The 10,537-nt window shown below is 35.2% G+C and overlaps 1 non-coding gene across 1 annotated transcript; it reads right to left on the reverse strand.

Annotated features, from left to right (window-relative positions):
* Positions 1 to 2,183: 2,183 nt before the first annotated feature.
* On the reverse strand, positions 2,184 to 2,255 carry TRNAR-CCU (transfer RNA arginine (anticodon CCU)). The gene has a single exon. It is a non-coding gene; the product is annotated as a tRNA-Arg (tRNA).
* Between the last annotated feature and the right edge of the window lie 8,282 nt (positions 2,256 to 10,537).

Here is a 10,537-nt window from a genome sequence, read left to right on the forward strand (position 1 = left end):
GATTTCATCGAATTCATTTCCATTTCAGCGACAGACACCTAAGTGGACATTCAGATACGCCAGCCGAGAGCTACCAGCGGCGTGAGTCAAGGGCGCTGCGCATTACTGGTTTGCAGCATCAACAGACAGCTTGACACACTCTCACTTACATTCACAAAAAGGCGCACCTATGCACTGATCGTCTAGTTAAAAAGACATGATTCTTTAACTGCAGTGTCCACCGAATCTCCTCTGTGAATGTATCACGAGAGGGATGTCCCTTTAATAGTTTTTGAAAAAAAAATCATCTGTTATTTATCATATTATTGATAACTTTGTCATTTGGCAATGTTCATATTTCTTGTAGATTATTGGTACAAAAGACAGGGGAAGGGCGTTTGTGGAAAAGAAGACATATGTTAGGTAAGGAGTAGGCTGCATTGAGCACGATATACTGTGAGAAATTATGTATTATGGAACGTGTGTGTGTGTGGGGGGGGGGAGAGACCGAAAGGCACATGAACTATAGATGTAGGCGTGAGTATGCAGCCAGATATAGCCATAAAGAACATATCGATAGTTTCCTACAGATAGAAGAGTCGAGATAACTACACGTGTAAATCGGGTATATAGAAAAACAAATATAGATTGCAATGTGTAGAAAAAAAATCAATAACTACGTAAATAAAAGACAAAAGCGGAGGTATGTATTTCTTTCTTTCTTTTTTCATTTTAATACTTCCCCAACAACTTTTTATTAAAACCTTCAAAGGTCGCCACGTGACCACAATCTGCATCAACAAGAGTCTTCGGAAAGTCACGTGACTCGATCCCCAAAACACAGAAACAAGAACCGCGACATTCTACATTGTCTCCTGTCGCTCTTTTGGCAGGAAATCCTTGTTCTATAATCCGGTGACCAAGTTACGACGGAAATGTTGCCAGATATCTTGTCGGATGAGGCTTAAACGCTTCCTTTGCTGGGCAGGAAAGGAAATGCATAGGCCTATACAATTCGCATTTCTCGATGAGGATGGTGGCTGAGATAAGGGGGTGTCTGGGAAGATCATGGAAGAGAGAGTCAGAGAAGAGATAGATTAGAAATAGAAGACATCAAACCTTTCAAAATATATCGGTAGTTATCAAGTTGCTGTAAAATAGAGATTATTCTTCTCTCCTGTGAAATCGTATGTCTTATCTGAAGTAGGCAAAGGGGAACGAAGATAACACTCAGCAAGATAACAAAACAGTTTGCTTCTTTTGTCTCTTTCCTTCCTTCCACCCTTCCTACTTAGTCTTGATTTTTTTCTTTCTTTCTCAACAACACTTGTTCATCCTCTTCTCCTCCACCCAGTCTCTGTTTCTCATATTACAAATACAATCACCTGATTATGAGAGGACTGACAGCAAAATTACGAAAACACGCATAAATACTAACAAAGAAGCAAATAAAAGAAATACAAAATCAAACACTCCAACTCCTTCATACTCCTTTGCATTGTAAACACCGGAGAAAGAGATAGAAACAAAAGTAGAAAGAAATATGGAACGGAAGGTAATTAGATAGAGCTGCAAACAGAAATTCATGTATAAAAGAATTGTATTGAATATCCGTCGGGGATCGAACCCGAGTCTGTCACGTAGGAGGCGACCGTGCTAACCACTACACCACGGATTTATACAAATTAATATTAATAGAATTATATTATTGTTTTTACGAGAATATATCGTATACTTGCGTATGTAATGTTACATACATATGTGTGTGTGTGTGCTTTCACTAAAAGAGTAAGATGTTGAACTATGTCCAATCTTAAAAAAAAAAAATCCAATGAAGTTATCAACCTTTTTAAATACCTCTTTTCTTGACTCCTTCAAAAACCTGCTTTCCTATTTATATATAAATATTTATGTATATATAAACATATCTGTCTATCTATCTATCTATAAGTATGTATATATATATATATATATATATATATGTGTGTGTGTGTGTGTGTGTGTGTGTTTGTGTGTGTGTGTATCCTTATTCCGACATTATATTTTAAAGTTTTTCTCTGCAGATTCCATCATGACTCGTTCCCTTCCAGGATAATAAGTATGGCGAAGATGATCAAAGCAATATGAAAAAATGAGAGACTAGATAACAAAATAATTAGAAGAGAGAGAGAGAGAGAGAGAGAGATACTAAAAAGATTTATTATTGCCTCCATCGGGGATCGAACCCGAGCCTGTCGCGTAGGAGACGACCGTGCTTTCCACTACACCACGGAGGCTTATGATGATGAGGGAAATTTGATTTTATGTTTCACTTTGCCTCAGGCAATGTCACATCAGCCCTTTTGTGTGAGTGTGAGTGTGCATGTGTGTGTGCGTGCGTGCGTGCGTGTGTGTGTGTGTGCATAAATGAATGGCCCAAATACACGCTTTCTATCTTTTTCCATGTCTTTCTCTCGTATATATCTATCTACTTCTGCTTACATATCTATTTATCTTTGTCCGTATATTAATTTCTGTCTCAATCTCCCTCCATTTATCAATCATTCTCTTTATCAATCTATCTGGTACATAGAAAGATAAATAGATTGATAGATAGATGGTTCTATAAATAGACGGATATATATATATATATATATATATATATATATATATATATGTGTGTGTGTGTGTGTGTGTGTGTGTGTGTGTGTGTGTGTGTGTGTGTGTATGTGTGTGTGTGTGTGTATCTTCTATATATAAAGATAGATATACTTCTTATACGTTTCTTATAATATATACATTTGATGCCTCCGTTTCCTCTTTTTCTTATTGTGTCGTTTTTCTTCTTTACGTCTGTATTTTTGTCTGTCTGTCAGTTTATCAGTTAGTTTGTCTATGTACTCAAACTCACTCACTCACTCTCTCTCTCCCTCTCTCTCCCTCTCTCTCCCTCTCCCTCCCTCCCCCTCCCTCTCCCTCTATTTACCGATTTCATCGAATTCATTTCCATTTCAGCGACAGACACCTAAGTGGACATTCAGATACGCCAGCTGAGAGCTACCAGCGGCGTGAGTCAAGGGCGCTGCGCATTACTGGTTTGCAACATCAACAGACAGCTTGACACACTCTCACTTACATTCACAAAAAGGCGCACATATGCACTGATCGTCTAGTTAAAAAGACATGATTCTTTAACTGCAGTGTCTACCGAATCCCCTCTGTGAATGTATCACGAGAGGGATGTCCCTTTAATCGTTTTTGAAAATTGTTTATTTTAGCTGTTATTTATCATATTATTGATAACTTTGTCATTTGGCAATGTTCTTATTTCTTGTAGATTAATGGTACAAAAGTCAGAGGAAGGGCGTTTGTGGAAAAGAAGACATATGTTAGGTAAGGAGTAGGCTGCATTGAGCACGATATACTGTGAGAAATTATGTATTATGGAACGTGTGGGGGGGGGGAGAGACCGAAAGGGACATGAACTATAGATGTAGGCGTGGGTGTGGAGCCAGATATAGCTATAAAGAACATATCGATAGTTTCCTACAGATAGAAGAGTCGAGATAACTACACGTTCAAATCGGGTATATAGAAAAACAAATATAGATTGCAATGTGTAGAAAAAAGATCAATAACTACGTAAATAAAAGACAAAAGCGGAGGTATGTATTTCTTTCTTTCTTTTTTCATTTTAATACTTCCCCAACAACTTTTTATTAAAACCTTCAAAGGTCGCCACGTGACCACAATCTGCATCAACAAGAGTCGCTTCCACTTCCGCTCTCGAAAAGTCACGTGACTCGATCCCCAAAACACAGAAACAAGAACCGCGACATTCTACATTCTCTCCTGTGGCTCCTTTGGCAGGAAATCCTTGTTCTATAATCCGGTGACCAAGTTACGACGGAAATGTTGCCAGATATCGGGTCGGATGAGGCTTAAACGCTTCCTTTGCTGGGCAGGAAAGGAAATGCATAGGCCTATACAATTCGCATTTCTCGATGAGGCTGAGATAAGGGGGTGTCTGGGAAGATCATGGAAGAGAGAGTCAGAGAAGAGATAGATTAGAAATAGAAGACATCAAACCTTTCAAAATATATCGGTAGTTATCATGTTAAAGTAAAAAAGAGATTATTCTTCTCTCCTGTGAAATCGTATGTCTTATCTGAAGTAGGCAAAGGGGAACGAAGATAACACTGAGCAAGATAACAAAACAGTTTGCTTCTTTTGCCTCTTTCCTTCCTTCCACCCTTCCTACTTAGTCTTGATTTTTTTTTCTCAACAACACTTGTTCATCCTCTTCTCCTCCACCCAGTCTCTGTTTCTCATATTACAAATACAATCACCTGATTATGAGAGGACTGACAGCAAAATTACGAAAACACGCATAAATACTAACAAAGAAGCAAATAAAAGAAATACAAAATCAAACACTCCAACTCCTTCATACTCCTTTGCATTGTAAACACCGGAGAAAGAGATAGAAACAAAAGTAGAAAGAAATATGGAACGGAAGGTAATTAGATAGAGCTGCAAACAGAAATTCATGTATAAAAGAGTTGTATTGAATATCCGTCGGGGATCGAACCCGAGTCTGTCACGTAGGAGGCGACCGTGCTAACCACTACACCACGGATTTATACAAATTGACATTAATAGAATTATATTAATGTTTTTACGAGAATATATCGTATACTTGCGTATGTAATGTTACATACATATGTGTGTGTGTGTGCTTTCGCTAAAAGAGTAAGATGTTGAACTATGTCCAATCTTAAAAAAAAAACGGATTTATACAAATTAACATTAATAGAATTATATTATTGTTTTTACGAGAATATATCGTATACTTGCGTATGTAATGTTACATACATATGTGTGTGTGTGCTTTCACTAAAAGAGTAAGATGTTGAACTATGTCCAATCTTAAAAAAAAAAAAAAATCCAATGAAGTTATCAACCTTTTTAAATACCTCTTTTCTTGACTCCTTCAAAAACCTGCTTTCCTAAAACATCCATACAGATAAAGAGAAATCCAGAAAAACAAAATCAAGCATTTCTTTCTAATTGACAATAGCATTAGAATACGTATTTCGAAATTAACAGTCAGCCAAATAGTTTATTTACAGGTGTCACCACTCTCGTTGGCAAGCCTACATTTCTTTGTCGAAATTTGTGAATAAGGGAGTCAGCAGTAATAAGTTATTAATATTTCCTTCGATCATTCTCTTCATTAAACATCTGTTAAAAGTTATAGGCTTGTGTTCGTTCATCCCATATACGTTTTGATTAAATCTCGCTATTACACTATTCATCACACTGATTTCATATTCTCATGAGTCAATATAATTGCATTCATTCATCTTATATTCTTCGACAACCATCCATTACATATGTTGGACAACTGTGTGCTGATAGTTATGATACAAAAGTTAAAATATCTAGTTATCTCCGATGCTCAATATGTAAAATACACACCTTCAATTTTCCTATTAAATATAGCATTTCTCCTCAACACGGTGCTTTCTATTTGTAACCATTTAGTAGCCACTCCTTAAATATTAGTTTAGCTGTGATATTTCGATAGATCAATATCCAAGCCAATGCCTTCAAATGTTTCGTCAGGGTTAACTTCTTTATAAAAAAAAATCGTTCCTTTTCCTGTAGGGTCATATGAATTCCCGACGCCAGTTCTTACACGTTTTATGTCCCAAACAAGTGGCTAAATAAGGGTCACTCATACTTAATACTCAGATGTCTTTCAGCTCATGTTTACAACTTGTTGCGTAGCATGATGTAACCGGAAACGAAAATAATGTAATTTTTCGCTCCCCTTATTGTACGAACTCGCTCTTCATGTAACTTCGTGATGGCCCTCGGCTGAACGAAAAATTACTTCTAAATCATTTGAAAGAATATCCAAGTTTGAGAAGAAAATGTTTTGTTTTAACTCCTAGCAATGATATTGGTAATCGTAGAAATAATAAAAGTAATAATCAAAACGGCAGCAACAGTTAAAGTCATAAGTACAATTCGTAATTAGCTCACAAAAAGGAAAAGGATCTACAATACGTTTGATAAACCTATATGGAAGGATATGAACTGAATCCTTAGCTATTAAACATTTTCTCCCGGGATTTTTCCGGGAGAAAATGGCGCCCTTACCCTCTCGGCCACGGTGCCGAGGGGCGATAGGGATGGGTTGGGAGAGGGATTATGCAACACTTGTGTGGTTATATTCGTTTGTGTGCGTGCGTGTGTGTGTGTGTGTGCGCGCCCACGTGAAGATATACTAATCAGGGTTATATGGCAATGACGATGACGATTCGATAATTATGGTGATACTAAACTTGACCCACTCGGCCATGGAGGCGAGGGCACGAGGAATGTTTTAGGACAGGTCTCTATGCACCTTGTGTAGTGTGTGTGTGATACAATACTGATAATGGTGATAGGAAAGGGTGGTTATGGTAACAAGCAATAGCATTATAATAACAAAAAAAGTTCCAAATTGAACTGCCAGTTTGATTTCCAAACACGGAAAATATATAAATGGCATTTAAATCATAAGCACAGACAAAACCCTATCAGCTAAAAGTCGCTGCCGTTATCGCAATTCTTACGTCGGAAAGGCGGCTGACGAGCAGTCTAATTGTAGACAATATTCTGCACTCGCCTGCTGTTTCAGGCAATGATCCTAGCAAAGATTTCTCTCCAAAATAAACTATTTCAGCGAAACCCAAGCAATGTAGAATGTTTGTTTTGATGTCCTGAAACAAGGAAAATGCTGGAATTTTGATTGACATCACGAGTTGCACATGGCCCACACGCACACACATAAGTACAAAAACTGATACAACTACAGGTAATAACACAAGTAATGATGAAGATAGTAATTACAATAGTGATGAAAATGATAGCAATTATAATACACCTATTGATAATTAAAAAAAATAGTAATGATGATAAAAAGAACAATGATAATGATAATAACAATGCCAGTAGCAGTACTACTACTGCTAATGATAATAGTAGTAAAGATAATATTGATAAATGTAATAATAAGGGGAATAATGCTACAAAAGATAATTACGATTATATCGATGGTGATGGTGTTGGTGATGATGTGATGATAATAATGATGGTAATAATGATATTTAGAACAACACTAATAATAAAGGTTATTATCATTATGGTAGGGATTGCGGATACATATTATAAGAAATAACAGTATTGCCTGTAATGACTATGATCCTAACATGATATTTGTTAACAACTGATAGATGTGATGCGCAAATAAATGCTATGCGATTGGATGCTAAGAATATGCTTTGCAAAGATTACACTCTTCACAGTCGGGTTCAATTCCTTATTTCCTCTCGACTCTTGTAAATCATTTACTTATTGTAATAAATGCGATCCAAAAAAGATGGATTGAACGAGGACAGGGTGAGTGTGATATCGTTACTGCATATGTGTTCTCTGTGCTTTAAGTTCTTGTCAATTTACAGTTTAATATTCAGGTAAAATATAACTCAGGTAAAATGGCTTGGTTGTATAAACGCACTGATGGAATATAAATTCAAGCCTTTTTTTCTGTATTGCAAAGATATATGTAATATTTATATTTCAATATGGACAAATACATGCATGCTTATAACTGAATCACAGCAAAAAGACGAAAGCAAAAACAAAATCTAAAAAAAAAAAACGTAATCCTAAGAAAAAGAAAGGAAAGGGAATGATGAGAGTAGAGACAAAGAATGACAAGGGAAAATTCAAATAGAGCGAAAGAGAATCTGCGGAGGAAAGGAGAAAGAGCGAAGAGAGAGAACTGAAAACTAATCCTGCGACAAGAGGATTCGAGAGACGAAACGGCAGATCAATCGCCGTCACTGGATCTGTGATGCAGGAGTATATTTTCCTTATTCATTTCTCTAAGATTAGAATGTGGAAGACAAACATTTGAGTTTCTTGAGCAAATGGATAGGATATTAAATCATTGACATCAACTAAATTATCACCTCTAGTTTAAGTGATAACCGCCATACTCTATAAAATGATAATAATAACAATGATGATAATATTGATGATAATAATGACAATGATGATAAAAAATAATGATAATGATTATGATAAAAACAATAATCATCATCATGATATTCGATATAATATTAACAATGATGGTGAAGATGATGATAATGATTATGATGATAGTGATAATAATAATAATAAAGACAACAATTGTGATAACGATAATGATAATAACAATAATAATAATGATAATGGTAATTATAACAATAACAATAATACTTTTTCACGTAATGTATATGTTTAGGAAGATATATTTCGACAAAATTATCTAATGATAAGTAGAATGCAAACTCATACACAGACACATAAACACACACAGACACACACACACACACACACACACACACACACACACACACACATATATATATATATATATATATATATATATATATATATATATATATATATATATATATATATATATATATGTATATATATACATATATATGAATATATGAATATATGTATATTTGTGTATGAATATATACATATATATGTATATATATACGTTTTTGTGTATAGATATCCGCCTTTGTGTATATAGATAATTACACATTTATGCTTACATAAGCGCATGGAAACACACAGCATAAAGCGGCAACACTCGACACACCAGTTCATCAGCGACTGGACACATTCACAGAAACTTAAACATTAAACCTCCGAGAAAAACTGAATGTGTTCCAATGAAGAGAAAAACATGTGCATGTCTCCATTCATAAATATATGTATATTTTTACGTATGTATGTATGTATATGTATATATGTATATACACACATGTATGTATATATATTTATATACATATATTGTATATATTGATATATGTATGTATATATATATACATACATGTATATGCATAAATATATATATATATATATGTAATATACATATTATATACATACATATGTATATACATACACATATATGCACATGTGTGTGCGTGTGTGTGTTTTAACCTATATGAATATATATATATATATATATATATATATATATATATATATATATATATATATATATGTATATATATATTCATAAATCTACATATGTAATATATATGTATATATATGTATGTATGTATATATATATATATATATATATATGTAAATATATATAGATACATTATATATATATATATATATATATATATATATAATGTTTTTGCAAACGCATACATATATATAAATATGTATACATGTACACGTATGAATATACATTCATATATGCATACACGTGCCTGTGTGCGTGTGTATGTTGACAAATTATATCTATTATTGTCTGCGCTCGGGATCGAACCGAGGACCTGAACACCGAAGCAATAATAAGAGAGAATGTCCGTCTGTAATTATTTTGGAATTAAATTGATTAATAAAAGAGAACGAGCAAGATGATGGAAGTGAGAAATAGACAGACACACAGAGGATGAGAAAGAGACATGGAAAGGAAGAGCGAATCAGGCAGAGGAAGAGAAACAGACAGAATAAGGAGTAAGGGGAGGAAAGAGAGACATGAAGAGAAATAGGAAGATAATGAAATAAAGAAAGAGGCAGATAAATATATGGAGGAAGAGAAGTAGATAAAGAGACATGGAAAGAGGAAGAGAGATAAGCACAGACCTACAGCAGGAGAGAGAGAATGAGCGAAATTCAGTCATTCAGAAATTAGTTCTAACACTGGCACTTCTCCGCCATACTAGCTGGAGTTTTCCTAAGGGCCGTTTAGTTCATCCCTTAACAAGCAGTTTCTGTTTCGAGAAATTAAATCCAGTAACGGGTATCCAAGAATGAGAAGGCAGTAACAAGCTAGAACAATAGATGTGAACCAGACGACATTGGCGAGTCGAGTTTTTCATAGTTTATCGACTAATCTTTAAATGCTTATTGTAGTACTACGTAGTTGCACGAGCACTCTTATAAAATTGCATCACCATTTGTTTCAAAAAGACACAAAATAAAATCCTTGTAAAACATGCTTACATAGTTTTCCGCTCGGGATCGAACCGAAGACCTTACACGTGTGAAGCGCACGTGATAACCACTACACCACGGAAACGATGGAAATGAGGGATGTTTTCTTTTCTAATATTCTGATGTAGTAGTTGGATGATGAGAGAGAGAGAGAGAGAGAGAGAGAGAGAGAGAGAGAGAGAGTGAGTGAGTGAGTGAGTGAAGTGAAGCATTGTGAAGTGTTTCCTCTCCAGATCGAACCGAGAACCCTGCGCCTGTGAACCGGATATGACAAGCGAGAATTTCAACATTGTGAGAATTACTATCAACCTGTGCAAACCCACGTCTTAAGAGAGAACATTCAATCAAAATAAAAGTACTGGCGGGTCTCCTCCATGGCAGTTGTTCTTCATCATGTGTCCTTCCAGAACGGATTAGTTACCCTGTTATTGTCGTAGTTATTGTATGGCTTTGCTTTTTTTGTGGGAGCAGTTTCTCGAGGTAGCCAAAGCTGTCCTGGATATATGTATAT

This window comes from Penaeus vannamei, chromosome 1 (genome assembly GCF_042767895.1).
Source record: "Penaeus vannamei isolate JL-2024 chromosome 1, ASM4276789v1, whole genome shotgun sequence".
Classification (NCBI taxonomy): domain Eukaryota; kingdom Metazoa; phylum Arthropoda; class Malacostraca; order Decapoda; family Penaeidae; genus Penaeus; species Penaeus vannamei.